This window comes from Marmota marmota, unplaced genomic scaffold, assembly GCF_001458135.2.
Source record: "Marmota marmota marmota unplaced genomic scaffold, marMar, whole genome shotgun sequence".
NCBI lineage: Eukaryota > Metazoa > Chordata > Mammalia > Rodentia > Sciuridae > Marmota > Marmota marmota.
Window position 1 is genome coordinate 22,487,584 of NW_026000242.1, and position 20,248 is coordinate 22,507,831.

At 33.0% G+C, this 20,248-nt stretch overlaps 1 protein-coding gene across 1 annotated transcript in view; it reads right to left on the minus strand.

The window, feature by feature from the left end:
• The window catches only part of Cntn5 (contactin 5), a 1,225,793-nt gene that overhangs the window by 399,096 nt on the left and 806,449 nt on the right, over window positions 1-20,248 (minus strand). The window lies entirely within an intron of this gene.

Genomic DNA, 20,248 nt, shown 5'->3' on the forward strand with positions numbered 1-20,248 from the left:
CCCAATCAACAAATGGGCCAAGGACCTGAACAGACACTTCTCAGAGGAGGACATACAATCAATCAACAAGTACATGAAAAAATGCTCACCATCTCTAGCAGTCAGAGAAATGCAAATCAAAACCACCCTAAGATACCACCTCACTCCAGTAAGATTGGCAGCCATTATGAAGTCAAACAACAACAAGTGCTGGTGAGGATGTGGGGAAAAGTGTACAGTTGTACATTGCTGGTGGGACTGCAAATTGGTGCGGCCAATTTGGAAAGCAGCATGGAGATCCCTTGGAAAGCTTGGAATGGAACCACCATTTGACCCAGCTATTCCCCTTCTTGGACTATTCCCTAAAGACCTTAAAAGAGCATACTATAGGGATACTGCTACATCAATGTTCATAGCAGCACAATTCACAATAGCTAGACTCTGGAACCAACCTAGATGCCCTTCAATAGATGAATGGATAAAAAATGTGGCATTTATACACAACGGAGTACTACTCAGCACTAAAAAATGACAAAATCATGGAATTTGCAGGGAAATGGATGGCATTAGAGCAGATTATGCTAAGTGAAGCTAGCCAATCCCTAAAAAACAAATGCCAAATGTCATCTTTGATATAAGGAGAGCAACTAAGAACAGAGCAGGGAAGAAGAACATTAGAAGAAGATTAACATAAAATAGGGATGATAGGTGGGAGGGAAAGGGAGAGAGAAGGGAAATTGCATGGAAATGGAAGGAGACCCTCATGGTTATACAAAGTTACATATAAGAGGAACTGAAAGGAAAGAGGGTAAAAATCAAGGGAGAGAAATGAAGTATAGCAGATGAGGTAGAGAGAGAAGATGGGAGGGAAGGGGAGGGGGATAGTAGAGGATAGGAAAGACAGCATAATATAACAGACACTAGTATGTAAAAATGTGGATGTGTAACCGATGTGATTCTGCAATCTGTATATGGGGTAAAAATGGGAGTTCATAACCCACTTGAATCAAATGTATGAAATATGATATGTCAAGAGCTTTGTAATGTTTTGAACAACTAATAAAAAATTTAAAAAAAGACATTAACTCCCCACTAATATCATTTATGAACATATGCAAAAATCTTTAACGGAATATTTACAAACTTCATTCAAAAAAAGATTAAGATACCCATACCAGAGCTCAAGCCCCGACCCAGGACCACCTTGCTGATCTGCATGGGAGCCCAGGCCCAGGGTAGGCCCACTCTACCCCACCATCTCACTCCTAACCCACTTCAGTCTTGGGATACTGCAGTCATTGCTGTAGTCCTCCCCACACAGCAGTCTCCACCTTGGGACAATGGACAGGGCTTAGAATCAGCTGTATCTCAGAACAGGCATAACAAAGCCAGTGTATAGCCCACCGTTTTAGCCCCATCTCTGAAAGAGGTTGTATCCACTTTCACTAATATCTCCAGTTACCTCCACCAATGCCATCACCACCTTGCATTAGCATCCATCACTGGACACTGATAGGGTCTGGAAGCGCAATCCCAAGGTGAGGTTTAGATAATCTGCACAGATCCTACAAGATTATAAAGTAGAAACTGTAACATCTCAGATCAACATTGTAAGAAAGGAACACACATAGACAACATGAAAAAACAAGGGGGAAAAGTGCCCCAAATGAACCAGGATACTACAAATAACAACCCATGGACAGCACAGGTGATGAACTATCAGAGAAGGAGTTCAGAATGTTCATAATTAAAATGATCTATGAATTAAAGAATTACCTAAATAAGCAAATACAGGCATAAATTGATCACTCCAACAAAGAGATAAGGGAGAAAATACAGGTAGCAAAATATTACTTCCAGAGAGATAGAAATTCTGAAGAAAAAAAAATCAGGAATCCTTGAAATGAAGGAAACAATAAACTAAATAAAAAACTCAGTAAAAAGAATCACCAACAGACTAGATCACTTGAAATACAGAATATCAGATAATGAATACAAAGTATACAATCTGGAAAATAAAGTTGACCACACAGTGAAAATTGTAAGAAACCATGAGCAGACTATCCAAGAATTATGGGATAGCATCAAAAGACCAAATCTAAGACTTATTGGGATAGAGGAATAGTTTCAAACCAAAGGAACAGACAATCTCTTTAATGAGATAATATCAGAAAGTTTCCCAAACATGAATAATGAATTGGAAAATCAAATACAAGAGGCTTACAGGACACCAAATATACAAAATTACAACAGATCTACGCCAAGGCACTAGCATACAGAATAAGGATAGAATCTTAAAGGCCACAAGAGAGAGGAATCAGATCACATATAGGGGAAGACCAATTTGTATCTCAGCAGATTTTTCAACCCAGACCTTCAAAGCCAGGTGATCCTGAAACAACATAAACCAAGCCCTGAAAGAAAATGGATACCAAACAAGAATCTTATATCCAGCAAAATTAAGCTTCAGATTTGAAGATGAAATGAAAATCTTTCATAATAAACAAAAGTTAAAAAAATTTAGTGAGAAAGCCCCCATTACAAAGCATTCTCAGCAAAATATTCCAGTAGGAGGGAATAAAAAACAACAATGAAAATAAGCAAAGGGAGGAACTATATTAAAGGAAAGGCTAATCAAAGGAGAGACCAAGTTAAGTTAAAAACAAGCAAACAAAAAATAAACCAAAATATCCAGAAATACAAATCATATTTCAAGAATAACTCTGAATGTCGATAGCCTAAACTCTTCAATTAAAAAACAAAGACTTATAGATTGGATTAAAACAAAGAGACCCAACAATATGTTGCCTTCAAGAGACTCATATCACAGGAAAAGACATCCACAGAATGAAGGTGAAAGGGTGGGAAAAAAATGTACCACTCACATGGACCTGGTAAACAAGCAGGGGTTTCCATCCTCATATCAGATAAAGTGGACTTCAAACCAAAGCTAGTGAAAAGGAATAAAGAACATTTCATACTGCTTAAGGGATCTATACATTAACAAGACATATCAATCATAAATATCTATGTCCCAAACAATGGGGCATCTATGTATATCAAGGAAACCCTTCTCAAATACAAGAACCAAATAGACCACAACACAATAATTCTGGATGACTTTAATATACTTCTCTCACCACTCAATAGATCTTCCAGCATAAAACTAAACAAAGAAACTGCATAACTCAATAATACAATCAATAATTTGAACTTAACTGACATATATAGAATATTGCATCCATAATTGATTGAATACAATTTCTTCTCAGCAGCACATGGATCCTTCTCCTTATGTTATGTCATAAAGCAAGTCTCAGTAAATACAAAAAAAAAAAAAAATGGAGATTCTACCCTGCATTCTATTTGACCAGAAGGGAATGAAATTAGATATCAAAGATAAAAAGAGAAGTTACACCAACACCTGGAGACTAAACAATGTGCTATTGAATGATGCATGGATAACAGGAGACATTAGGGAGGAGATAAAAATTCTTAGAGGTAAATGAGAACTGTGATACAACTTATCAAAATCTCTGGGACACTATGAAAGCAGTGATAAGAGGAAAGTTCATTGAATGGAGTTCAATCATTAAAAGAAGAAAAAGCCAACAAATAAAAGACCTGACATTATAGCTTAAAGTCCTAGAAAAAAAGAACAAACCAATGCCAAAAGCAGAAGAAAGGAAATAATTAAAATCAGGGTGGAAATCAATGAAACTGAAACTAAAGAAACAATTCAAAAAGATGTTTCTTTGAAAAAGTAAATAAAATTGACAAACTCTTAGCGACTCCAATAGAAAGGAGGAGGAAGAAAACTCAAATTACTACAATTTGCAATGAAGAAGGAAATATCATATCAGACACTATTGAAATACAGAAGACAATCAGAAACTATTTTGAAAATTAGAAACTGACAAATTTCTAGAGACATGTGATCAACCCAAACTGAGTCAAGAAACATACACAATTTAAACAGATCAATTTTAAATAAGGAAATAGAAGACACCATCAAATGCATACCAACCAAGAAAAGCCTGAGACCAGATAGATCCACAGTTGAGTTCTACAAAACCTACAAGGAAGAATTAATACCAATACTCCTCAATTTATTCTATGAAATAGAAAAGAAAGAAACCTTTCCAAACTCATTCTACGAAGGTAGTATCATCCTAATACCAAAACCAAGCAGAGACACATCAAGGAAAGAAAATTTCAGACCAATATCCCTGATGAACATTGATGCAAAAATTCTCAATTAAATTCTGGCAATTCACATACAAAAACATATTTAAAAAATAGTGTACCATGATCAAGCAGGGTTCATTCCAAGTATACAAGATTTGTTCAGCATATGGAAATCAATAAACATAATTCATCACAACAATAGACTTAAAGAATCATATAATTATGTCAATTGATGCAGAGAAAGCTTTTAACAAACTACAGCACCCTTTAATGTTCAAAACACTAGAAAAATGTGAAATAGTAGGAACATTCCTCAACATTGTAAAAGCTATCTATGCTAAATTCAAGGCCAACATCATTCTAAATGGCGAAATAATTGGAAGCATTTCCTCTAAATACTGGAACTAGACAGGGATGTCCTCCTAAAGCACAAGAAATAAAATCAAGAATTAATAAGTGTATGGATTCAAAGTATTCAACATTGTCCTTGAAACTCTAGCCACAGCAATTAGAAACACAAAAGAAATTAAAGGGATCAGATAGGAAAAGAAATCAAACTATCATTATTTGCTGACAACAAGATTCTATACTTAGAAGACCCAAAAAACTCCACCAGAAAATTTCTAGAATTAATTAATGAATTTAGCAAAGTAGCAGGATATAAAATCAATACCCATAAATCAAATGCACTTCTCTACATCAGTGATGAATTTTTGAAAGAGAAATTAGAAAAATTACCTCCATTCACAATAGCCTTAAAAACAAACAAACAAACAAACAAAAAACTTGTAAATCAACTTAACAAAAATGATAAAAGACCTCTACAATGAAAACTACAGGACACTAAAGAAAGAAATTGAAGAAGACCTTAGAAGATGGAAAGATCTCCTATGATCTTGGTTAGGCAAAATTAATATTGTCAAAATGACCATACTACCCAAAGTGCTATATGATTCAATACAATTCAGATTAAAATTCCAATGTCATTCATTATAGAAATAGAAAAAGCAATCATGAAATTCGTTTGGAAAAATAGGAGACATAGAATAGCCAAAGCAATCCTTAGCAAGAAGAGTGAAGCAGGAAGCATCACAATACCAGACTTTAAACTATACTACAAAGCTATAATAACAAAACAGCATGGTATTGACACCAAAATAGACATGTAGACTAATAGTACAGAATAGAAGACACAAAGACAAACCCACATAAATACAGTTATCTAATACTAGACAAAGGAGCCAAAAACATACATTGGAGAAAAGGTAGCCTCTTTAACAAATGGTGTTGTAAGAACTGGAAATCCATGTACAGCAAAATGAAACTAAATCCCTATCTCTCAATATGCACAAAATCAACTCAAAGTGGATCAAGAACCTAGGAGTTAGTCCAAAGACCCTGCACCTAATAGAAGACAAAGTAGGCCCAAATCTTCATCATGTCGAATTAGGCCCTGATTTCCTTAATAAGACTCCTAAAGCACAAGAAATAAAATCAAGAATTAATAAGTTGATGGTTTCAAACTAAAAAGCTTCTTCTTAGCAAAAGTAACATTCAATGAAGTGAAGAGAAAGCCTACATTTTGGGAGCAAATTTTTGCCATACACATGTTAAACAGAGCACTAATCTCCAGGATATATAAAGAACTCAAAATACTTAAACCCCCAAAACCAAACAACTCAATTAATAAATGGACTAGGGATCTGAACAGATACTTCTCAGAAGATATACCTTTAGTCAACGAATATATGAAAAAAAATGTTCGTCATCACTAGAAATTAGAGAAATGCAAATCAAAAGTACACAAAGATTTCATCTCACTCCAGTCAAATTGGCAGTTATCAAGAATACAAACAACAATAAGTGTTGGTGAGGATGTGAGGGAAAAGGCACACTCATAGATTGCTGGTGAGAATGTAAATAGGTGCAACCAATCTGGAAAGCAGTATGGAATTTCTTAGAAAACTAGGAATGGAACCACCATTTGACCAAGCTATCCCAATCATTTGGTCTATACCCAAAGGACTTAAAATCAGCATAGTATAGTAACACAGCCATATCAATGTTCATAGCAGTACAATTCACAATAGCTAAACTGTGGAAGCAAGCTAGATGTCCTTCAATAGATGAATGGATAAAGAAACTGTGGCATATATACACAATAAAATATTATATAGCATTGAAAAAGAATACAATTATGGCATTTGCAGGTAAATGGATGGAGTTGGAGAATATCATGCAAAGTAAGCCAATGCCCCAAATCCAAAGGCTGAGTGTTCTATCTGATAAGTGGATGCTGATCTATAATGCAGGGGGGGGGGGCGGCATGGGAAAAATGGAGGAACTTTGATTGGGCAAAGGGGAGGGAGGCTGGGGAATGTGTATGGGGGCAGGAAAAATGATGGAATGAGATGGACATCATTACCCTAGATATATGTAAGACTGCACATGGAGTGTGATGCTACTATCAATGGTTTCTTTCTTTTTGCTGGGCTGTCCTATTCAGTTTGACCTTTAAATGTAACTCTTGGCCGTTGTTTACCTTCCCTTATCCCCTTTGAATCTATCCCATTCATTGATTCTTGATATTAATTCTTACAATACAGGAATGCCCTTCAGTAGATGAATGGATAAAGAAAACCTGGTATATATACACAATGGAATATTATTCAGCATTAAAAGAGAATAAAATCATGGCATTTGCAGGTAAATGGATGGAGTTGGAGAATATAATGCTAAGTGAAGTTAGCCAATCCCCCAAAACCAAATGCCAAATGTTTGCTCTAATCCTTAGCAAAAGAAACAATCAGTGTGGTGAACAGAGAGCCTACAATATGGGAACAAATTTTACCACATCCATATCAGATAGAGCACTAATCTCTAAAATATATAAAGAACTCCAAAATCTTAAACACTTAAAAAACAAATAACCCAATCAATAAATGGGCCAAGAAACTGGACACTTCTTAGAAGATATACAATCAATCAACAAATACATGAAAAAATGTTCAACATCTCTAGCAATTAGAGAAATGCAAATCAAAACTACTCTAATATTTCATCTCACTCTAGTCAGAATGGCAACTCTCAAGAATACAAACAACCATAAGTACTGGGGAGGATGTGGGGGGAAAGGCACATTCACACATTGTTGGTATCGGTGCAGCCAATCTGGAAAGCAGTATGGAGAATCTGTGGAAAACCGGGGATGGAAACACCATTTGACCCAGCTATCCCACTCCACAGTGTATAATCATTTTCCCTCTTTTGATAAAAATGAGAAAAATATAATGTGATAATTAACATACCAAAATTAATAGCATTTGCCGAAAATTTTTATAATAGATTTCTTAAGAGATAAGTTCTATCTTTCTTCTAGGGTATTCAGGTGGAATGGTAACTACCTCCTTTCCTCTCCACACATTCCTTTTCCCCAAACTCAGGCAGCCTCCCCCGCCCAAAAAAAAAAAAAAAGAAGAAAGGAAAAGAAAAAAGAAAAAGAAAAAAAGTATATTTGTAATGAGATAAACATAACCAACATGTAGTGACAGCAGACTCAGAAAGATAGAGTTTTCTCCTTCTATCTGTTTAATTCCTGGAACTTCCCAGGTCTGATATCAATTTAGAGCCTGTTTAGAATAAGATTAAGTGATTTTGAGCTGGGTATTGGTCATGTACAACCAAAAGGTGATAAATAATGTATGCTTATTCCCTGCTTGTATCACACAAAAGTATTACAAAGAGAGGGAAGGGTTATGATGAATTAGGAAAAAATACCTGGCCTTATTAAGAAAGCCTCTTACAGTAGATGGGGTAGAGAGAGAAGATGGGAGGGGAGGGGATGGGAGATAGTAGAGGATAGGAAAGGCAGCAGAATACAACAGACACTAGTATAGCAATATGTAAAACAGTGGATGTGTAACCGATGTGATGCTGAAATCGGGGTAAAAATGGGAGTTCATAACCCACTTGAATCAAAGTGTGAAATGTGATTTGTCAAGAACTATGTAATATTTTGAACAACCAACAATAAAAATTAAAGAAAAATATTAAAAAATAAAATAAAATTTGTTTTCTTAGAGGAAAACAATTTTGTAAGATCTTAGATGCTTGTCATTTGGAGAATAAAGGAATACTTCATGCAAAAGCTACAGTTAACTTTTTTTTACTCTTCATACTACAGAAATTATTTTCTATGTGGACTATTAGCTTATAAATTTGAGATTATTTGTGGAATGTAATCAATATTTATGTGTTTGTGACTATTTCCAAAATCATATTACATGGTGACAATAAAAACAATTCTTTTGCTTCAAAAAAGAAAGTAGAAGAGATGTTTACATTTTAATCTTATTTGTGACTTTGTATAAACTGTTATCTTCTAATGTTTTTGAACCCACTTGGTTTCAAACTAAATTAGTTTGAACCAATATGCTTGGTTGTATAGTGTTTTTAGTAGCCATTTCACTAAGTAATATTATGAGACAGCAACAAACCAAGTATGAAAAATCAAGAAAAGCATACTGATATAAATTTTTGCTATCTAGTACACAAAGCTTTGAATATGGATTGACAATTTTTAATATTTAAGAGATAAAAATGAATCTAAAATAAAAAAAAAAAAAAGAAAGCCTCTTAACAACACAGCTCCAGGAGGAGACTCTAGGATTAAGACCGGGGTGAGCATATCATAGCAATAGGCCAAATCTTGTTTTCTCCCTACCTTTTTATGGCTTCAGAGTTAGGAATGGATTTTAACTTTCTAAATAGTTTTTTTTAAAAAAAAAAAAAAAAACATTTAAAGGGTGAAAAGTATATGAAATTCAAATACTGCTAGGTATAAATAAAGCTTTTCTTTAACAGAGGCATTTTTTCATTCACATGTTGTTTGGGTTGTTTCCTACTACAATGGTAGAGTTGAGAAGCTGTGACAGACACTGTGATTCACAAAGCCAAACATATTTATTATCAACACATTTTCAGAAAAAAAATTACGAACCCCTTATTGAGAGGAATTTAACTTTGAAGGGATTATTCTTAGTCCAGTGAGCTAAGTAAAATGGGGAAATAGAATAGTACAATGTGTTAAAGAAGAAAGAAAAGAACTGGTCTGTAGCATTGTCGATTCTATTATTTCCAGTGTTAATCAAACTTCATTTAAAGCCAGGACCTGCTGCTGTTTACTTGCTTTTCTTTTTCTGAATCAATGTGGCTGCTCTGTTTCTGTCAAAAGTCTATTGTACTATCTACCTAAGAAATTTGAGAAAAATAGTACCAATATCCTATTTTAAAGTATTATATAAGCCAGGTTTCTAATCTTCAAGGGTAGAAACTCTTGCTAACTTTTCACAGTTTCCTTGTAAACAACATTCTAGCAAATATTGGTCAGAATTCACATTTAACTAGTTAACTAATTATGTGCGGGTTTTTTGTTTGTTTTTTAGTATCTTCCCTTACTGGATCCCAGTTGATGAGAAAATAATTTCTTTGGTACCTCCTACCACAGAACAGAGAAGTGTTACAGTTTTTAGAAAATATGAGGCTTTCTGGAGTAAAAACTCATTGTTTCAAGTCAGCTTGGTGGCACTCCACCACACTAATTGACTGAATGTTTGGCCACCATGGCCATGTCAAATGCAAGTGGAGTTCCACAACAATGCAACAGAAAAATACTAGCTATTCCAAGTATGTGAGCCAAAAATGAAAGGAGTGAGTGGATTGCTCCCCTAGCCCATTATCATCTACTATCTTCTTGTAGGGTACTTCATAAGAGGAAAAAATAGGCTATATTAAGGAGTTAGGAATATGGTCAAATCCAGCACTAAAAATAATTGAATAAATCTGATTCACTCTATGGTAAAATCCCACATCAAACTAAGACGTGAAAAAAAGGGCTATTGCAATGTTCTCAATCCTTTCCCTTCTGCTGTGTCTAAATATTCTAAAACAAATTCCAGGTTGAAAGGTTTGCTTTGTAATATTTAGTTTTCCATGTACAAATTTTGTTAGCTAGTAAAAACACCAGAGTCCAAAACACATTGCGTTTTCCTTTGAAGTGACAGCTAAAGAATGTATTATAACAAAATAGAGCACAAGAGGAAAAGAAGATGTATTTTAAAACTGACCTGTAAAGATTTTTAAATAATGTAAAAACATATTGTTTGATAACTACTAAGTCTAGGCAAACAACTAATTAGAACGCTTGTTATAAAAGCATCAATGGACAGTACAATTTGGGTTGAAGTAGTCTTTCTGGTTAAATTGAGGGTATAAGACTCGTATTATTTTGTATCCACATAGGAAAACATGTATAAGAAAACTAAATTATCCCTGTATTTCTCTATTGTTTCATTCAGTATTCTTGTTTTCCTTAGCTATCCTGTCTAGCTTCTGAATAATTGCTAAAAGTGACACTTGTGCACTGTATTATTTTAACTGGTAAAAATATTAAAATTTATATCTATTTATTTACCTTTACATACTGTTATATCCTTGATTTAGCAGTGTTAAATGTTTTGTTAACAATTTGGTCAAGTCAGTCAAAACAAATGATGAAATTCCTTATTCATTTGAATGGTTACAACAAACATGTTGACAGGTAGCTTGTATGTACACAAAACAGGATTTTCAGTAAAATTATAATATGATATGTAGGAAAACCATATTATATAATCAGAAAGGACATAAGACTTCGAATCACACAGGACTGAATCTTTTTATTTATTAGGCAGACTTCGGTAAGTTGCTCTCAGCATGACTATCCCCATTTATAATATGGAGGCAATGATATTAAATTCATAAAGCAAAGATAAAATTAAAACTAAGGGACTGGAGTTGTGGCTCAGTGGCAGAGCCCTTGTCTTGAACATGTGAGGCACTGGGTTGAACTCTCAACCACATAAAAATAAAATAAATAAAGATATTGTGTCCTTGTAAAAAAAAATAAAGGTATTGTGTCCTTGTAAAAAAAATTTAAAAAGCTTAATAAATAAAAATAAGATACATGTGAAAAATAAAAACTATTAATTTCTTTTCATTCTCTTTATCCTGAAATGGCCTACTTTAGGATGAACTTAAAAAATAGAGTTCATTGTGTCCAATATAAATCAAGTCCCCAATTAAAATTTGTTTTAAAGAAGAAAAAATAATAATCACATAATGACAAATGAATTGGTCACTTTACAAATACGCTTCACCGAATCTCTTTTTCCATTTAACCAGTTTCTTTTGGGTCATTCAGTTATTTATAACATACAAGAGAATATTGCACTAGTATATTGCAAAGTGAAACTGCAAATCTTGCAAAAGTTGTGGATTTCAAGAAGTTAATAAACTACTTTTAGAAAATAGCTTCAATCATCAGAGCAAAGTTACTAAGAAATCTGATAAGTGACAAGAAACTCTACAGGAAAGAAGACCTTATGTCATTCAACATATAGTAATTTGGAATAAATAATTAAGAGAGCCCTTGAGGAAATTGGTGAACTCCTCAAATACTTTTGGGAAAATTACCTTTCGTACCTTGGTACAAAAGCTAAATATGAAGCATGAAGTGTCAATCCTATCTTACTACTTTATGGAATGAAGGATGCAAAAAAATATTTCCTTTTTTATTATTATAGTTATTATATCATTTTAAATTATGAGATAGATTTTTTGAAAATAAAATTTCATTTTTAAAATTAAAAGTATCAACCAAAATATTTTCACATCTGTGATTTTGTTTATTTTTATCTTATATATGTTGGCTTTGAGGGAAGATTTTTGGACACTAATTATCCTAGTATAAAGAGGTTCTCTAAAGATCACAATGATACCTGGTGTCCTTACTGTCAGGGCTCTTTGCCCTTTACTTAATCTTTATCTCTTCTCAAATGTTCAGATTCACATTTTCAAGTTTCATTCAACTTCCAGTTGCCTTATTGTCAACTTGATGTCAATTCATAACTGCCAACTAGTAATTAGTGTTAGCAGACAATGATTTAAAGTATCACCTTTCTTTAAAGCATTTGCATTTTAAAGAGGATTCTGGAAGACAGATCTTCAAGATAAAATTGAATCTAATGCTAACTTTCCTTCAAGCATTGGGCTAATTGCCCTACATGAACTGCCTCTTAATTTTCACAACTATCCTGTGCTGTTAGCTTTCATTATTCCCTTTACAGGTAAGAAAAGTTTTGAAAAACAAAGCCAATATTAAGTGTCAAGTCCAAGATGAGAACCCCTGGCTGTCTGAGTCCAAATGCCAGGTGAACTATCATGGTAAAATTATGACACAAAAGCAAACTATCCGGGGATTCTAGCACAGCAGTAGAGCACCTGCCTCAAACATGTGAGGCACTGGGTTCAATCCTCAGTACCACATTAAAATAAAATGAAATAATTAAAGGTATTGTGTCCATCTTAAAAAAAAAATGTCTTGCTTTCCTTCATCATAATGTCTATAGAGCCATTGCTTGTATTATCTGGATTTGTTTACTTATTATACACAATCTGGCTCTGCAATGGATTTGTGACTGATGAACCTGTGTACCTGTTTTAAATTAGGTCAAGGTAAAAAATATTTTTAATTTAAAGAAAAAAAAATATCTTTTGTCCCCCTTTGACAGGAATGTTCAACTAAAACATTATAGTTCAGACGCAAACTGCACTCTAATACTTCATAGAAAAGAAGTTTCAAGGTCATAGGGAATGAGGGATTGTTTAGACTTAGCATCTAGGAAAAAAATCAAGGCATTTAGACATTCAGTGTCTATTGCTGTTTGATTATTTTCCTGAACTGAAGAAATTATATTATTTTGCAACAAAGAGTTGTTAAAGGTGCAACCAAATGTATTATGCTACTTCATTCACTATATGCTCAGACATAGTTTGCTATAGCTCATTACTTTCTGAATACAGCTATATTTTATAATGGCTCAAAACATACATGCAGAAATAAAATAAGTTTACTTTGTAAATCTTTACAAAATGCTCTAATCCCGTTTCCTTGTTGTTTCTTATTTAACCAGTTACCATGATTTTATCTTCCTTCACTCTGAGACCCTCTGGTATTCTTTATGCAGGACACTGGTGCCACCACAGTTCTGCCTGTGACTGAAGGCAAGATGGTAGCCAGCTGAACTGAGAGAAAGAGAATGAGAGAACTGGAACCAAGTCTATGGTTTCAAATTTGTGGGGAGGCCGATATACCCATGACTGGGGACTTAGTTTGCCTGGAACTCAATTCCAAATAGTGTCACAGGATCATGAATACAAAATCATACTAGACTAGTCAGATTGAGAATAAATTAGGGATTTAGGCACTAAAATAAAGAAAATGGTAAAGTTCATCAGCCTAAGTCTTTTATTCTTTCTCTCTGGCTACAAAAAGCTTTATATATTCTGATATTTTGCCTACGGAATGTTCAGCTTTTGGGGTCCATCTTTGCATCCTCTGTGTTCTTTTTATTCCTTGTCTCAGGACTTAGTAATGTTCTTTGTGAACAATATATATGCTAAGTATTTTTTTTCTGCCCACTTTTTCTTGATGATATAAGCTCTTTTCTTTTCATAACCTTAGAGCTCTTGTGTTCTGGGCAGCCAGAAGGTGCATTAACTTTTGATGTTTGATAAATACAATAAGGTCTGTGAAGAATCAATAAATCTTTTGCATCTAAACAGTTAACTTAAGTTTTGCCATCATTTAGAGGTGAAAAATGAAAGATTACATATTGTTAGAAACCTGCTTAAACTACATCACATAAATGCACAAATTGTCAGTAAATGGAAGCTATTCAAACTGGTTGGTATCTTAGAAACAAAACAATTTTCTTTTTTCCCCCCAGTGTTTACTATAGAAAGAAAAATATATTTGGCTTATTTCCTGTGATCACACTATAAACATTCTTCTTAAGAGATCTTAATCAATCTTATAATTACATATCAGTCTTCTATGGTAATTATGCTTAAAATTTTCTTCTCTTGCCTCCATGTATCCAGTTTTCTGTGGTAACTACAGGTGCATAAGACATAATGTATCCAAAACTTAACCAATCTTCCCAAACCAACTTCTTCATTTCTTAGTTAATAGAGAACAGTCATAGAGCCAGAAACTTGAGTTCTCTTTCTTCTTTAAATCACATTCGAATAATGAATAAAGAAAAATCATATAGGTTTATTGAGTTTTATGTATAATTTCCAAAATAATGAAAAATATTAAATTGGAAATGAAATGCGAAAAAATGTAGTTTAAAACCTTCTATTAAGCAGCAACAACAACCACAAAATATAAGAATAAAAGCGAAGAGGACAAATGAATTAAAAAAAATAGGATAATTAACATGTTATAGTTTAAATCTGGAATGTTCCCCATAATCTCATATATTGAAGCTGCATATTGGGTGGTGGGTAGAAACCTAGGAGGTAAGGACGAGTCAGAAGTATGAAAGTCATTGAGGTGTGTCTTTGAAGGATATATTTTATCCATAGCCACTGGTTCGTTCTCTCTCTCTTTCTTTCTCTCTCTCTCTCTCTGCTTCCCGGTTGCCATGAGGTGAGCTCTTTTATTCTGCTATATCTTTAAATTATGATGTTCTGCCTCACCTGAGGCCCCACAACAATGGAGCCAGTAAATCATGGGCTAGAACCTCTGAAATCATGAGCCAAAACAAATCTTTCCTCCTCTCAGTTATTTTTTCTTGGATGTTTTGTTACAACAACAACAAAAAGCTGACTAATAATGAAAAATAAGATGGCAGAAATAAGCATAAATAGTCTGAACCTATTAAATGTTGACACAGAAAATAATTGTTGAATAAAAAGATAAGTATTTAATAGAATTAGATACACAAAATTTTTGAGGTGTTGATAGTCCCATTAAAAGTATTGATTTGTATTCATGCTATAAATGTTTTACTATATCTTCAAACACAATGCCAATAGAATACTAGCTTTATCAAAGACTGACATTCTGATTCTATCATTTACTAGGAATTACAGCTTAAAATTTTTAATTTTGTGAAAATTAGATTTTTTTATTGGCACAATGAGGATAAAAATAATTTCTAAAATATTTTGTAAAGATTGTGTGATTACATGGTAAGATGTTGTATTTCTTTTTATTTTTCCTATAGCCTCATATTTTGTTCAAGAATTTTAAGTCCCATGTCAGTATAAGATTTAAATGTGTATATATATAATGAAATCAAAATATAAACTGGGTGTGGTGACATACATCTGTAATCCCAGAAGCTTGGGAGGCTGAGGCAGGAGGACTACAAATTCAAAGCCAGCATCAGCTACTTAGCGAGGTCAGAGGTAAATTAGCAAGACTCTATCTCAAAGAATAAAAATGACTGGGATGTGGCTCAGTAGTTCAGCATCCCTGAGTTTAATTCCCAGTACCAAAATAAATAAATAAATAAATAAATAATATTTTTTAACTGAAACATAAAGTACTGACTTCTTGATTTAAAATGTACTATGGTTATAGCCTCTAAACCATAAAGTAATTTTATTTATGGTTATAGATTTTTATGAAGTTTATTTCTACACTTCTTTTTACAGAGCTTTTCATTATATACAATTAAACACTGAATTTCATAATTATTAAACTGACAGAGGTATTATTTTGGCAGTAAAGTATCATTTTGAACAGATGTGTTTAACAATCACAAAAAATGTATTTACTTCCTTGTAGATGAGTAACCACCTCAGAATCCAATCAAAATGTTTTCATTCATTTGTGTTGCTAAGAGGGATTAATATTGAAATCCTTAGAGGCAAAAAGAGAAAGTTAGTGAATAAGTTAATCCTAGCTTTTGATTTTATTCAAAAGAAATATGCATTCTAGATCCATTAGAGCTATAAGGAAATAGATCTTAGAGAATATTATTTAATCTCTGATGTATAATCTGCTGTATCATTTCATATAGCTTTCACTGAATCATAGTAATCAAAAATATAATAATGTATTTTGAAATAATAATAACTGAATGTGTGATATTAAATGATCCAAATATTTGTCATGAATATGAGTTAGAATAAACTTTATCAGAAGGTAGACATCAAGTGTCTAAAACCCTATAAACTCAACTATTAGAATCATTATGCTCAGTCACTGATTTTCTATGCATTTAATGAATACCTACTAAGATAGGTATTCATTAAATGTTGGGTACTGAGATAAATATTGGAAATATAAATTGGAACATGGCAAGTTTCATATTGTGAAAGAACAGATAATATACTATGATAGGTAAAAGGATTAGTAAATTTTTACTTGTAAGGCCTTACTTCACGTAATAAAATTTCTATAGGTAAAATAATAAACTAACTTGAATTTGAAAGAAGAAAGTAAAACAGGAGTAGAAAACAAAATGTAATTAAAAATCAGTTAAACAAGTGCACTATCATAATTTATATGACTCTTTGGACTGAAATAGAAATTTTAATCTGAGATTTCTTTTATGAATTATGTTATTTATGACTATAGCAATATTTAATTTCACCCACCAAAAACAAACAAAAAAGGCAGTTATTGACTTCATCATAGTCGTTGACTTCTTAGGTCACAAATACCAATCAGGGAATCAACCCTGGCTGGTTCCTACTTACTTCCCCTTCCCCTTCAACAAGCTTTTAGACCTGACAGTTCCTAGATATTTTTAGAGTTCTTTTTAATTGAGTAAGTAAAGCATGAGAATCAAATCACATTTCTCAATATTATTGTGATCTCAAATAATAAATTCTGATCCTTCAGTTTTTGGTAGTTGGTTAGGGAAAATAAAAAATGTCACATTTTATTCTTCAAAGTCAATGATAAGAACCATATTTCATTTTTCTGTTCCATAGATAAGTTTCTTCACAAAATAATTATAGGATAAAGGTAAAACAATAAGAAAGGTTTCTACTACAAACCTGACAAATTTTTCCCTGTTTTTATTATTGGTCTTTCAAAGTTTCTTATATTTATTGGTTTAAACTTTGACTCATTCCATTTATTTCATGAATATTATGCATTAGATTCACTCAATAAATATTTGTTTAGTTCCTGCACTATGCAAGGTACTGTCTTAGGCACTGGGTACAACATTTCCATCCTAATGGGATTACATTCTAACTAAAAGTTATAAAAATGAACAATTAAATAAGTAATTTTAAATAGTATGTGGGAAAAAATAGAGGAAAATAGTGCGAATCTCAAAAGAAAGGTCAGGAAAGGTTTTAGATTTGAAGAAAGACCTGATGTGAGAGAGTAAGCCATTCAGATACCTTGAAGAGGGGGATCCAGGCATAAGAAATAGCAACTTCAAAGGCCTTGGAGGCAGGCCACACTCTCATTTAAAATGAACTACCTCCTGTAAGTCCCAGATCCAAAAGCCACCTGCTATGTTTGAATGTTTGTGTACCTCCTCATTCCTTCTGTTGAAATCCAAATTCCCCAAATTAGAGAATATGAGGAGAAAATCTCCTTTAGATTATGATAAATTATGAAAGCAGTCTTCATGAATGAGATTAATGCTCTCACAGAAGAAGCCCATGTTCTCTTCTACCATGCAAGGACAGGGTAAAAAGATATTGTCAATGAACTAGTAATCAGGCCCTGGAAGATAAATTAGACAAATAAGAATTCATATTTATATTCATATATGTGAAAAAAAACTATAAGAATGGAGGTTTGTGAGGAGATATAACCAGGAGTTTAGTTTTAAATGTAGTTAAGCTTAAGGTACATGTTAGCTATCAAGCTAAAAATATTGAGTGTACAGTGCTAGACAAGCCAGAGCCCCAGTTGCAGACCTATCTTTGGAGGATATCAAGCCTTATTATCTGACAAGAACTAAGTGAATGAAGGTTTATTAAGGAAACAAATGAAACGACTGACGCTTGGGGGGCTACAATATTAAACAATTGAAAAAAAAAGGAAGACAAAATTAGCAAAGGAAATGAAGAAGATAGGAGAGAAACCAAGACTGGGGTACTCTAAGCTGAATGAAGACATTTTATAGAGAAATAAATTACCAACTTGAGAATTAGAAAAAAATCCAAATATTCATCCTTTGGGGTTTGGATACAGAATGTCACATGTCCATACAATGAAATACTAATCAGCAATATAAAGTAAAAATATCAATAAATGCCATGAGGGATGAATCTCAGAAAAAAATACACTAACACACACACACACACACAGAGAGAGAGAGAGAGAGAGAGAGAGAGAGAGAGAATGAGAATGAATATGAATGGGATTATGAATATGAATGGGATTAGGAGAATGGGGAATTGGATAGAGTTTGTACTGGCAAACGTTTTCAGGAGCTTCACTGTAAAGTAGAGCAGAAAATTGAGGTAAGGGCTAAAAGAGAACATGGATCCAGAGAGTTTTGCTTCATTTTGTTTGTAGATGAAGGAAAACACAGCATATTTCATGGTGATGGGGATAATACAAAAAAGAAAAAAAAATCTCTGGTAAAAATGCAAAAGAAGGAAGGGAGACCTGTTAAAGTGATTTCTGTAAGTAGGAAAAAGGAAGATGAGCTACCATACAAAAGTTGAGGAATTAGCTTTAAAAGTGTCAATACATAGTATACTGAAAAAAAGGGAAGAGAATATGGCTGTTAATATTATTGGGCATTTGCCTCGGTGAATGGGTGTTGTAGAAGGATCTTCTGATTCTTTTCCAAAGTAAAATAGGATGCAGAATTATCTGCTGAAAATAAGGAGGCATAAGACACATTGAAGAAAATTTTACATTTAACAAAAGTATAGTAAAAGGAATAGATGTTTTTGAAATTTCTTGTCTGCATTAGGAATGCTTGTAGTTTACAATTTGGCTTTTAAATTGAGATTAGTCTGTATTGCAAGTATTTTGTTGTTGTGTTTTAATATTTTTAACAGTTATTAAACTGAATAGGTTCAGGCATGCAATAGAATAAGAGTTGGATATACATACAATTAGGGTTTTGCCAACTATCAAGTCAATGTGATGAAACAAAGAAAGAATAGAAACAATTGAGGTTGAATGTAAGAAAATGATAAAAATTGAAAGAGAATGAGAATCAGAGGAGGAAAAAGTATAATGAAAGAGGACAGTATTCATAAATTGTTCATTCTAATGAAATTAAAGGTCCCCTGGAATCAGGGTACTGCAAGGAGTGAGCAAAATATAGTAGGCACCGGTCTGATAAAAAGGATGTTTGTGAGTACTGCAGTTATTACAGCTACTGGTAATAACAAAGTGAATATCTAAGGTTGTTAAGATCACCAGTTATCTTGCCTTACATATATTTATCTCAATGAGAAATCATATCATTATCTCAAAATTTTAACGTGTATTCTTAGCTCATATTTATTTTATCACATATGTAATAATTATATTATTTTCCTACCAGAAATCTCTATATAGTTTTTTTCCTGTCAATTGGATATTTTATCTATGTGTAATCTTACAATTTTGCTTTCTACATCATTCTCTCCCATTTTACTTTTTGTTTAAAGACAAGTTCAAAGAGTATTGCAATGTAGATTTTATCTCAGATGATCTTGCTTGTTCCCACAGGGGTCATTCCATGTTGTTAACTCCTGTCAGTCTGTTGATGAATTCATTCATTCTTTGTAGAGCCCACTGTGTTCTCCTCCTCCTCCTTTTTGTAATCTCTAACAATTATCCTTCTAATAATATTCTCCAAATCAAATCTAATAATGAACATGAGAAATCATCTAGATTATTTTCCTAAACTACAGTCTTATGAGTTAAAAAGCTAAAACATAATGTCGCTTTCATAGAAAGTAAATGTGGATTTAGGTGCAAGTGAGAGTATGTGTTTATTGTAAACTCACAAATTGCTCACAAAAAAATTGGAATAACTAAATTGACACATAGGATTTGGGTAGGTACAACTAAGAAATTACTCCCAATTGTGATCTTGAGTATCAAAGCAAAATGTTTTCAAACATTTTTTTTTTCTTATTGAAATGTGGTATACTTTACTTTCACTTAACAACAACATAGAACATTAGAAAGAGGGTCAGCTAAAGGGTGAGAACCCTTAAGAAAATAAATGTAGGTTCTTTTGTTATTTTTGTTAAGAATTATCTA